The following is a 13,678-nucleotide window of genomic DNA, read 5'->3' on the forward strand; positions in this document are numbered from 1 at the left end:
ATCCATCTAGCAGCTGAAGCTGGAAGGAAACTGGGTAATGCAAAATGATAATGATCCCAAGCACACCAGCAAATCGACATCTAATGGCTAAAGAACAAAAAAAGGTGTTGGAATGGCCACGTTAATGTCCAGATGTCAAACTCATGGAGATGCTGCGGTGGGATCTTACGAATGCCCTGAAACGTCAATGAACTGAAGCAATGTTGTATAGTGGGCCAAAAATTCTTCAAAACGATGTGAGAGACAGATAAATCAGAATCGGAAAGAGCTTTATTGCCAAGTGTGCTCACAGACACAAGGAATTTGACTTAGTAAGTGAAGCTTCTAGTACATACACAAATATGACAGCAGACCTAATAATAAGAATTAAAAAAAAGTATAGAAGACACAATAAGCTTAAGGCAGAATTGACATGGTACAGATGCTATGTACAGCTATGTAAGGGGTAATGCAATGCACAGAAGGTAGGGGTATATATACAGGTATAGAATAAATAGCAGTCAATTTACAATTGCACATAAGAGTCTACCCACAGTGAAAAGATTGCAGTAAGAGGGTCCTCGGGAGCAGTTAACTGTTCATGATGGAGATGGCCTGTGGGGAAAAAGCTGCTTTTGTGTCTGAATGTTCTGGTGCTCAATGCTCTGTAGCGCCAGCCAATGATTTTTCCTGTCCCTTTCATCATTCTGGTGGAGTACAGTTCCTGGAGGGAGGGCAAAAAAGCACCAATAATTCTCTCAGCAGTCCAGACTGTCCATTGTAGTCTTCTTATATCTGATTTGGTAGCTGAACCAAGCCAGACAGTTATTGAAATACACAGAACAGACTCAATGACAGCTGAACAGAACTGGGTCAGTAGCTTCTGTAGCAAGTTGAACTTCCTCAGTTGACAAGGAAGTACAACCTCTGCTGGGCCTTTTTCATGATGGAGTCTATGTGGGTCTCCCACTTGAGATCCTGTGAGATGGTAGAGCCCAGGTACCTGAAGGACTCCACGGCAGCCAAAGTGCTGTCCAGGCTGGTGGGGAAGGGGGGAGAGGGTGAGTGCTGGGGAGTTCCTCCTGACGTCCACGATCATCTCCACTGTTTTGAGCATGTTCAGCTCCAGGTTGTTTTGACTGCACCAGACAGCCAGCTGTACCACAGCTGTAACCTCCCTTCTATATGCAGTCTCATTGCTGTCTTGGATGAGGCCAATGACTGTGGTGTCATCTGCAAACTTCAGGAGCTTAACAGAGGGGTCTGTAGAGGTGCAGTCATTTGTGTAAAGGGAGAAGAGCAGTGGGGAGAGCACACAACCCTGAGGAGAGCCAGTGCTGATTGTGTAGGTGCTGGATGTGAATTTTCCCAGCTTCACTAGCTGCTGCCTGCCTGTCAAAAAGCTGGTGATCCACTGAAAGATTCCGGTTGGCATGTAGAACTTGGTTAATTTAGACAGGTTAATTTAAACTCCTACAGAAAACATTTACTTCAAGTTATTGTTGCTAAAGGTGGTACTGTTACTGAATTATAAAGCGTAAAAAAAATTTCCCCACCTGGTTTCTGAATGTTGGTTTACTTTTTGAAAAAAAAATTACTACATACTGAAAAATCTTCAGCTGAAGTCAATAATCACACACACACACACACATACACACACACACAGAGATCAGCCATAACATTAAAACCACCTGCCTAATATTATGACTAATAGGTCCCCCTTTTGCTGCCAAAACAGCTCTGACCAGTTGAGGCATGGATTCCACAAGCTCAGATCCTTACACTTGCCCATTTTTCCTGGTTCCAACACATCAACTTCGAGAACTGACTCGGTTCACTTGCTGCCTAATATATACCACCCCTTGACAGGTGCCACTGTAATAAGATAATCAATGTTATTCACTTCACCTGTCAGTGGTTTTAATGTTATGGCTGATCGGTGTATATTTGTGAGTGCTCTTCTGGTGGTGTGATAACACAAGCTTTATTTTATCCACTTCCCTAGGGTAAATATATAGAGCCCTTCTGTGTGAATAAAATTGGGCATTGCATAAGCCAACAGGAAGCATGCATTTTCCAGGAGAACCTGATCACATTTATCAGATTGTTTGATGCATAACGGGTAACTGCAATAAGACGTTGTTATCTGCTTTTGGGTTTTGTAATTAATCTTGACTAGCTATAGTGTCTGTCAGCCATTGCTCAATAGACTCAAGGTTATGCTGTGCACTATTTTAGTGAAGTGAAGTGACTTGTGGCCAAGTATGGTGACCCATACTAGGAATTTGTGCTCTGCATTTAACCCATCCAAGTGCACACACAGTAGTGAACACACACACACACACACACCGTGAACACACACCCGGAGCAGTGGGCAGCCTTTTTTTTTTTGCTGCGGTGCCCGGGGAGTAGTTGGGGGTTCGGTGCCTTGCTCAAGGGTCTCACCTCAGTCGTGGTATTGAGGGTGGGAGAGAGCGCTGGTCATTCACTCCCCCCACCTACAATCCCTGCCGGACCCGAGACTCGAACCCACAACATTCAGGTTCACCTTCGGGTTGCGAGTCCGACTCTCTATCCATTAGGCCACGACTGCCCCCATTTTAGCAGCCATGGGATGGTCCTGCTCTTTATAGTTTTATATAGCTGTGCTGTTAGGTGTAACCTGGGGGACAGGGTGTAAGAGGAGGAGGAAGGTGGTTCTGTGGGGAAAAAGAGATGTTCCAGAATAGCCATTACCTCCACCACCACCACCAACACCCCATGAAGACTATAATCAATCCTACCTCGCAGATGAGGTTCTTGCCATGGAGAAAAGACTCCGTAACCTGGAAAACAAGCTGCAAAACAACCTTTGCTGTGTTGTAAGTGCTGCAGAGTTGGCAATCTATGGCAGATGACTGAGCAGCTAAATTAGAAAGCATGAAACACTCACAGACATGGTCACTGATATCGAAATAAAACAGCTGGGGCAAAGAGTGCTATATTGTTCAAAAGGAATGACACGTACCTGGAGTCTTCAAAAAAAGAAGAAAGGGAACTGCTATGGGCCATCTTTAGGAACTACCACCCACATTTGACATGTCTTGAAGTCCGTGGATGAGCTGGTGAGGAATGGCACACTGGTGGAGGGGGCCTCTCTGCTGCAAAGAGGTACTGGAACAAAGCACAGCAACCTCCCGGGTGGAAAGACCGCAATCACCTTAGTCTCCAGGCCAGAGACCTGGCTTTCTCATTGTGTTCCAAAACAGCTCAAACCTCAGGCTAGGACATTAAATCTTCTACTTGTCATCTGAGGATAGGAGTACTCAGTCATAGTAGACACAGGTAGCAATTATTCATTGGTACAAGAAGCATTCTGGGAGTCAATTATAGAGGATAAAGGGAAGTGGGAGCCCAGCAGAGGACATATCTTCTTCGTTGCTAATGAGCAGTGTCAGGTTACAAAAGGCTTGGTCGAGCTTGACTGCATGCTGGATAATCACTACATTCAACAATCTTTGTACTTCATATTCAACCATGACTTGGCATTCCTAGTTATGGTCTTTCTCTACTTGTCATGGATCAACCTGGATTTCCTGAAGGTCACCCACAGCCTCCCGGGAGAGTATAGTGCCCACTCCCTGTAATGGATGACAAAAAGTATATCTAACCACACCTCTTGGCAAACATGTAGCTAAGTGGAAAGATTTGGTCAAATCAGTGGAAGGATAAGTAGGCAACGCAGATGCAGCTGGTAAGCTCTTAAAAGATTGGCCATCAGTGTCTAAGAAGGCAATAGATGGCATGCTAAAAAATGGCAACAGACAGTCTGAAGTGGGACTGACCCTCAACTTGAAAAACACAATCTGCTTCAGAGCTGCCCAGTCATCCTAGACCCATGTTTTGCAGAAATGGCATATGGACAGAATCAAGCAAAATAAAGGCAGTGCAGATCTTCCCTGTCTTGACAGACCATTCTGACAAGGATGTGCAGATTTTCTTAGGGTTAGCAGGCTGATATCACCAGTTCATCTTACAAGTTTCTGGGCATGGACAGAGAATGTAAGAGAGCATTTGAGGACATTAGGACAAATAGACACTGATAGCAGCTCCTGTCCTGATTGCACCTGACTTCATCGAACCTTTTCAGTTCTAGACTGATGCCAGTACTCTGGGCCTAGGGGCCATAACTTTGACTGGTTACAGTCTGTCTGTCTGTATGTCTGTTTACCTACTTATTTCATATCTGATTCATATCTCATGTAATAATCACAACTTTCCCAATAAAAGAACAGAGAAAATCAGAGCAACCTGAGAGGTCAGACACATTTGTTTGTAGGAAGACTGTTTGACACCATGCTGGAAATAAAATGAACATGTTCCATCAGTTGGCCTTTACACAATAAGTGACACTAACAGTCATGTTTCCTGTTCACCTCATAGCAGATACAGACACATTTTAATCTACATTTACTACTATCAATCTGTTGATCTGTCTGAGTGTGTGCATGCCTACACATGGGTTTGTGTGTGTGCATGTGTGTGTGTGTGTGCATGTGTGTGTGTGTGTGTGTGTGTGTTTATACTTCTGCAAAATAATTGCTAAGTAGTTTCTTTTACAGTATGGTGTGACCTTTTAATAAAACACAAATTATTAAAAGAGAAATGGTAAAACTGGCGTCAGTATAAAAGCCGGACCAACGTTAAATTATGGTAGTGCTGATTGCTCAGGATCCAAAATTGTAGCAGATAACAATGTTGTGGTGTTGACCGGTAAAAAAAAACAAAAAAAAAACAACTAAATATACAGTAAATTACCAAAAAAGTATAGCTTGACCACATTACTCTTTGACTTGATTTAACTTGCTTATTAAAGTACTGTAGGACTGTATGTCCGTGACAGTTTTCTGAGGAACAGCAGTGTTTACCACATCCTGAGGAGAGGGGTTTCACATGTTCTACCCCACCTACAGTGTTAACGCACAGTATATGATTTGCATTCAAGCCTTTTTGCTTCTATAATATTTTGTTAATGATATATTATTGTTTTATTGTTTTCTTGCATTCAGTAGAAGGAGACTAGCCTGTGTAGAGTAAAGTCAGTGGAGGCTGAGTTTGCCATCTCTGACCTAATTTCATGAATGTTAGAGGATTCAGTGTAGTGCTGTCTTTGCCTGGAGCTATTCTTTTACAAAAGTGCAAGACAAAGCAAATGAAACAGCACACACCACCTGTATCAGAATGGGTTAAATTAAAAAAAATAATAAATACACAATTGTATAATCCAACACATACAAAAAAAACTTTGACTAATTGCATATGTTGGTAGGCTCCATATTTGCTTGTTTTTATGACCTGCTGTCCCCTAGTGGCTCTCCTGCTACCTGAACACATGTAGGATATGAAGATCTGAACATACCTGTAGTAGCAATAATTGTGGCAAAAATAACAGGAGGTCAGGTAACACTCTCCAATATCAAGTGTTATGTGACAGCAAATGAATATTTAAAAAAAAATTACAACCATTGAACATAGTTCTGTACCTCCAAGATGCTGGAAGATGCTGGATTCTTTTGCTGAATATTTGCTTAAAATTGGTGATATTTTTGTGTAGGCTTCAACTATATAAATAAATTTTTGTATAATTAAAATAAAAAAATTAAGTTTATATTGGATATACTATATGTTAATGCAGTGTATGAGCAACATAAATGTTTTTTTTTGTATATAAATTGCATAAAAATAGTATTTAATAATAAATATTTAGAAAACCTTATCATCCTCATTAGATATTTTCTATTTTAGTCATGTAAAGCCACAACATTTCAAATATTTCAATATTTCATATACATTCAAAACACATGACAGACATTTACTCCTTTTTTAATTTTTTTATATTGTTTTTATTTTTTTAATGGGCATTTGACTGAATTATATTTGAGCAATTAAACTTAAATACAGAAATTTCACTTTTAACACAATGAAAACTTTAAAACAAGCATGCAAGAATCTGCTTCCTAAATGACAAATAGAGATTTCACTGTACGCTGTAGAGGCCAGTCAGTATATATGCCCTTTCAGTATGAGCATCACAGGGACTTTTCTTCAGTTTCTTTTGTAAAGCAGAGACAAACTGCACAGGATCTAAAATTTTAGCCAATAGCAATGTTACCTGAGATTGTCTTGGTGTAGACCTGTGAGAAAAAGGTAAATAAAGATAAAATAAAATAAAATAACAGTATAGCTTGACCTCATGACAGTTTGAGTTGATTTAAATGCTCAGTGAGCGTAAGTGAAAGGGTGTGAGTTGGGTGAGTGTGTGGGTTAATGCTGAGAAACTTACACAGGAAGTTATTGTGCCACTGTGATGGTGAAAATCTTTATGTGCCTTTGCGTTGTTACACGGATAACAAAAGAAATACTATTGTAAGTTCATTTTTACAGAAATCTTTAATGAATATATGTTAGAAAACCACAGTACAAATGCCTTATTTATTTATTTATTTATTTTATTTTATTTTTTTTAATTTAATATTAGCTATATTAGCTGAAATGTTCGGGAAGACCAAAGATTACATTATTTTTAAGTTTATCCAAATCTTTGACAAATGATTACTCTCTGAGATACTTTTGTCCATTGCACTAGTAATCTGCTTATTAGAAATTATTTTTATTGATGATATATGAATATATGTATATATGTATATATATATATATATATATATATATATATATATATATGTGTGTGTGTGTGTGTATATATATATATATATATATATATATATATATATATATATATATATATATATATATATATATATATATATATATATATGTATATATATAGTATACACAATATAACCAGACATGCCTATATATTTATTCAAAGTAAGAACTCACAAGCTCTTCACCAGTTTCTCTTTGATTAGAGGTTCCTCTCTCTTCCCATTTCCTGTAATGAAAAATAAACAATGAATGAATTTCAATTTAATTCAATTAAATTCAATTTTATTTGTATAGTGCTTTTAACAATGGACATTTTCACAAACCAGCTTTACAGAAATATATAAATTCTGTATAATATATATAACAGCTTTATGTGGATGGACCAAACAAACCATCATGACCAAACAAACCATCATGTTAATACAGTCTAAAACACAAAATGAAAATCTTTTTCCTGTTCTGATAAAACTGTTACACCGTTTAAATCACTGGTATAATTTCTGTGTGCCTGTAGCATGAATGTGGTAAGTGCTAATTAAAAATGGGGAATGACAGATGTTGTTCTCAATCTCAACCCAGACAGGATTAAAAATTCTCTATGAAGACAAACACCAACTTTGACGACAAAAGAAAATTTTAACAGAAGTTTATTATGTTCTGTTATGCCTTCTCCCTTGACTACAACAAGTAAAAATTCACCTCAGCACACACAACATTACATATCATCTAATAATTAGCTTCATCTGGAACCTATTAGCCTAACACATTATATTTCAGTCACTGCAGCAGTATAATCATTTTGTTACTTTTGCTCTTTTTCATGATTTTTTTTTTAATTATTCTTTTGATTGAGGACTGATTCTGTTTTCTGAACTTGACTCTTATGCCTGAGTTTATACACAATCCCCAATGCGTAAAGATTGGGATTGTGTGAATAACCTGTATATTCCTGCGTACTTAGCGTACACTGCCCTGTGAAATTATTACCCTGTGTATTTATTGTAATTTTTTGCATTTATATCACACTGTTGTGTATTTGCATCATGCCGCTGAATTGTTAAGTATATATATATATATATATATATATATATATATATATAGGTCTGGAAGCAAGCAGCAACCTTTAAAAATATTTTACAGTTAAGTACAATTTGCTGACAACCAGCATAATACGTATTTACTGACATCTATTCAAGTTCAATCGATGTCTTGAATATAATCCTGTTACTGCAGAATTTGTGTAAAAAGGGTTTGCTAGCCAAACCCTGTTTTATGTTAATAATGTGAAAATACTTTACTTTTTACAAAGTTGGAGCTGCCAACTATACTTTGAATGTATCTAAACCTTTTCAATGTAATGCACAACACAAAATGCTTGCTTGTTCATTTTGATCATTGCTTAGTTTATTCAGCTATATCAGACACGTTTATCATATAAAAGTATCTACTCAAGACTGAAGTGGCATAGATTTTAACTGGTTAAAAATGACAAATTCATGTTCATAATTTATGTTTAAATTCTGTGGTCTTATAACCTAATACAAATTACTTACCTAATTCAGCTTACTTTAAGTATGTATACCAATCGGAAATTATAAATAAAATATCATACAGGCTGACAGGCTGCAGTATTCTAGTGAAATCTTCACTAATGATTATGTAATACACTCCTGAAAATTGACTGAAATAGAAAACTGGATTTAAAGAAGGGTTAAACCACAAAGAAGAGTAGATGGAAAGCTTGTTGAGAACAATGCAACAAAGAGAATATCATAATCCACCAATGTTCAAAAATGAATAATGAATAATTCTCATAATTTCTGATTAAAACACAAATACAATATCTTGAAGATGTCTGTAAATGAATCATTTGCTAATTTACTGTTTAAAAAGGACTTAAAATCTGATATTTAGAATGTAGTGGAAAAAAATATACCAAGGCAATATACCTAAAGAAAATACAGTATGTAGCTGCTTTTGCTTTCTTATTATGTATTATTTCTATCAAGGCCCAACTTAATTATAGTTATTTCATTAAAAGAAATCTCTGCATTAGCAGAGATATTGTTTTTTTTTTTAAAACAGAAATGCATATCAAATTTTTATCTCTTTTTAAATTTTAATAATTATTTTTACTGGAGGTAGTTGATCATATATTTTATAGTTTTGTAGCTTCATATGAGTTGGCATTCACAAATTCTTTCATATGTGTAAATGCATGATGTGGTAATGGTGTATCTGTTGTAATTGTGTTAAATGCTTGAGGGGTCTAAATGCTCAAGTTGCAAACAGGCCTTTATTGTTAATATAAAGAGTGTTCAAATGGAGCACGAAGGGTGATGACAAAACTGAGATAGCACAAGGGCTTACCACAGTTTTAACCTTGACCTAAAAAATGGTTCCACTGACGTTCCACTAGACCACACACAAGGTCACACTGTTGTCTCACATGTGAACACATCTGTGAAACAAAAACTCTTCCATCTATACTGTATGTGTGAAATTAGAAGATGTAAGATGGGCAGAGGTAATTTTGTATTTTAAATTAGAAACTCACTCAGGTTTGGTTTACAGCAAGAAGACCTTTCATCAGATGCTATTTCATTGGATGCTGTTGAAAGCAACATATTTAACATGTATTTAAAAAAATGTTCAAATACCTTCTATGATCAATATCCACTGCATGTCTAATGGAAAACATGAGTATAATCCTGCATCTGAAAGCTGTATATCAGATATCTGTAGTTTTCTTGGATTTTGAGGATCAACCTGCATCCTGTTTGATGTGTAGTTGATCACAGTTTGGTTTTTAACTGGGCTGTAGTTAAAAAGAAGATTCCCGTCTTTACGCCAACCAATGTCTATATTTCCACTAGAGAGAGTTCCATTGCAGTGTAAAATAACAGTTTCCCCCTTAACAGCAGTTCTGTTCGTCTGGTGTAGAATATTTCTCTCATATGTCTTGGTACAATCTGCAATTAAAAGTAAACTGATGCCAGATGTTGCCATGAATGTCAAAAGTTTCAACATAATAGATGGTAGTTTGCACTTTGAATAAGACTCTTCTCTGCGTTGACTCATGACAGAGCATGAATTAGTTACACAGACACATTAGCATATTAGTAACATGACTAATAAAATGACTACAGTGGTTCGACCTTTGACCTTCAAAGAGTTTAACTTGATTTATAAACCTGGGAAATATTGCAAAATAATAATTTATCCTTGTTTATGCTTTTTAAATATTTTCATGTTTGTTTTTACAAAGTTAATGTCAGTGCTAAATTTTCTGACCATAGTATACAATAAAATATGACAAAAACAAAAAATACCTGATTGTTTTTTATTTGCTTCATTGCTTAATTGATTTTAAGTTTGAATAATTGCTTAGTTCATGGTGCTTTATTAGACTTATGACAAAATAGGCAGATGAAATATCCACTTGATTAAAAATAACCAGTTCATGTTTAACCACAATGTTAAATTGCATGCCCTTATCACCCAATACAAATTAATCTTATTTAAGCAGGTAGACCAATCAGAACTCATAACCAAGTCATTCAGGCTGCACTATGCTAGTAATATCTTCATTAGTGAGCATGAAATACACCACTCGCTCAAATTCTCCAAGGCAATCACGTCAGACTCTCAGAAAGAGAAACAAGCCAGAACAAGTACTGAAAACTGAATACCTGCACAAGATAAAAGAAACCCAATGACTACCAAACACAGCATTCTGATCTGATGATGATGATGATGATAATGCTGTCAGTGTGATTAGAGACGAGGCTTACACGCTCTGTAGTGGCTGAATTGTTTTAAAACGGAGTTAAACCGCAGAGAAGAGCAAGCAGAAGTTGCAGTTGAGAAAAAAAGTTTAACAGATAGATAAGAATCTCCAAAATTGCATAATAATACTCATCATTTTTGACTAAACCACAAAACAAATTATTTGAGATATCTCTCTCAATTAATTATTTTGTTAATTCAACAGTACAAAAGGACTTTGAATCTGCTGTTTCTATGTGAATAAAATGTAGTGAAAATCATTAAAGAAATAAATAATACTACCATGTACTACTAATATATAAAGTACTATGTAGATGATTTTATGTGACAACATGATGAATTCTAAGTGTGACACACATACCTTCCAATCTGTAGATCCAAATGTTTTCTGTTTCTTAGTTAGTAGTTAATAGTAAAGATTATTTTGTAGGTCTTTATCCTGAATAGTCATATGACCAACATTTAGTGAGTAATATGTCCACAAGAATTTACAGCTACTTTTGCTTGCTTTATTGTATTGCTTCTTTCAAGGCCCAATTATATCATTTGTATGGTGGCCTGCAAAAACAATTCACATTGTGAAATTTTCTACTATAGTTCCGAAAATTACACACTTTCATGAACTGACATCTGCTTCTCTTTTGCATGTATTACAAGTAAAGTTGTAGCATTTTAAAATCTGGTTACTCTCAAAAGTGAAAAGGAGGAAATCGCATATAAAGAGACATTCTATTTCCACTGAAAGTCGTCCTGCCTTCCTCTACATTTATAAACTATTCTACTTATGGAAAAACAGTTGCCCAATTGTAATGAATTATAAGTTTTTGATTATCAGCATCATCCACACCAGTCTGTCTGATCACCCGAGGTAAAAGTGACTCATGACATTTAAACAGGAGAATCATCATCTTTTGACTTGACCGTTTCTGTTCATACTGAGTGTGTAAGCGCTCTTCTTTGTTTTGATGATGATCTGACAGTGCAAACACATGGCAGATATTTTAGTTGCTGGTATCTGAATAAGAACTAAAATTATTCCTCTTATTTACATTTAAATATCTTAGGAGTCTAAATGTTCACGTAGCAAACAAGCCTTTATTGTTTACAAAAACAAGTCTTTATAAAAACTGTTCAATCTGACCATGAAGGGTGATGTGGAAAATCAGACAGCACAAAGACAAACCACAGCTTTCAACCTTAACCTACTGGTGATGTTTAAATGAGCCACATGCCAGGTCACGCTGTACTCTCACATGTGAACACAACTGCAAAAAAAAAAAAAGTCCATATGTACAGAGTATGTTTATGATTAGAAGACCTAAGATGGACAGGGTTAATATTGTAAGTGAAGCTCCCTCACATTTGGCAAGAAGAGCTGAGTTCCTGTAATTTAAAGACAGTGTAAATCATAGCATAATAGTGATTATAATAATGATGAAATAATGCAGTTTTACTTTTACTTTGCTTATATATCATCCTGGCAGGTGGATTGGTAGGCGAGTGTGAGAATGTGTGTGCATGATGCGTTGTGATGGACTAGTGAGTCCACTCAAAGAGTGTCCCCACCTCAGACCTCACAATCAAGCATAGTACACAATGTTTGAAACAGGGGGTATCAAACTAAAAAGACTTTATCAAAACTTATGCATAAAAATTGCTAAACCAACTTTATATTTCTACATGTCCAAAACAGTTTTCTGAGTGACATCATTGTTTACCACATCCTGAGAAGAAGAGTTTCACATGCACTCTATCAGTTACTGCATTAAAGCACAGTATATGATCTGCACTAGCGGCTTATTGCTCATATATTTTATTAATGATAAATTGTTTGCTTGCAATTTATGGAGAATTTTGTGGAGAGATTTTGCTATTTTTGACCTCCGTAGGGAGCCTGTGGTCTTTCATGGATTTCATGAATAATAATGTCCCATGAAAATGTATTTGCCCCCTTCTTGATGTCTTCTATTTTTGTATATCTGACACACTTCAAACAAAATTTTATTGAAGACAAAGACAACCTAAGTAAACACAAAATACTTTTTTAAACAATCATTTCATTTATTGAAAGAAAAAGGTTATGCAACACCAATATCACCCATGAGAAAAAAAATCCCCCCTTGAACTTAGCAACTGGTTGTGCCACCTTAAGCAGTAATGATTGAACTAGATGCTTCAGAAAAATGGAGATCAGTCTTTCACATTGCTATGGAGGAATTCTTTTCTTTGCAGAATTGCTTTAATTCAGCCGCAATTAAATTCAGTTTAAGGTCCTGCCACAGCATTTTACTGGGGTTGAAGTCTGGACTAGGTCACATTAAAACCTTTTTTAGCCATTCAGAGGTAGATTTGCTCTTGTTCTTCAGATTGCTGTCTTGCTGCATAACCCAACTGTACTTGAGCTTCAGATCTCTTCAGATTGATGATTGGACCTTCTCCTTCAGGATTTTCTGGTATAGAACAAGATTCATGGTTTTGTCAGTTATGGTGCTCAGGCCCTGAAGCAGCTTAACAACCCCACACCATCACACTACCACTACCATATCTGACCTTCGGTTCCTTAGATGTTCTGCTGGGTTCTCTTGTGAGGATGAGTCATCAATACGTCCTTTGAGAAACTTTGGTAGGCCAGGAAGTTTTCTCCATAGGAAATAACAGCTCTCACTGTGGCTTGATGGAGTCCCACAGCCTTAGACATGGCTTTGTAATGCTTTCCAGACTGATATATTCAATTTCTTTTGATATCTAGAATTTCATATGATTGTGGCATAGTGTGCTTCTTGTTGAGACTTTTTAGCCTACTTCACACTGCTGGAAAGGTTCTGTTTTAGTGATGTTTAGGTTCAAAAGGGTTGACAGTAATCAAGCCTAAGTGTCTAGTCTAATTGAACCCAACTGTCAATTACATTTGGTTAATAGGTAATTTGAGTAGCTAAGGGGGCATTTACTTTTTCACACAGGGCCAATTTGTGTTGGATAGCTTTTTTTCATCAGTAATTTAAAAAAATCTAATCCAATAATTTAAAAAATATATCTTGTGTTTACTCAGGTTTTCTTTGTCTTATATTAAATTTTGTTTGAAGATCTGAAACCATGAAGTGTACAAAACTAGCAGAAATCAGGAAGGGGGCAAATACTTTTTCACAGCACTTTAGATGATCAGTGTACTGATGGTTTTACCTGGTGCTGTTCTTTTACAAATGTA

This window comes from Pangasianodon hypophthalmus, chromosome 5 (assembly GCF_027358585.1).
Source record: "Pangasianodon hypophthalmus isolate fPanHyp1 chromosome 5, fPanHyp1.pri, whole genome shotgun sequence".
NCBI lineage: Eukaryota > Metazoa > Chordata > Actinopteri > Siluriformes > Pangasiidae > Pangasianodon > Pangasianodon hypophthalmus.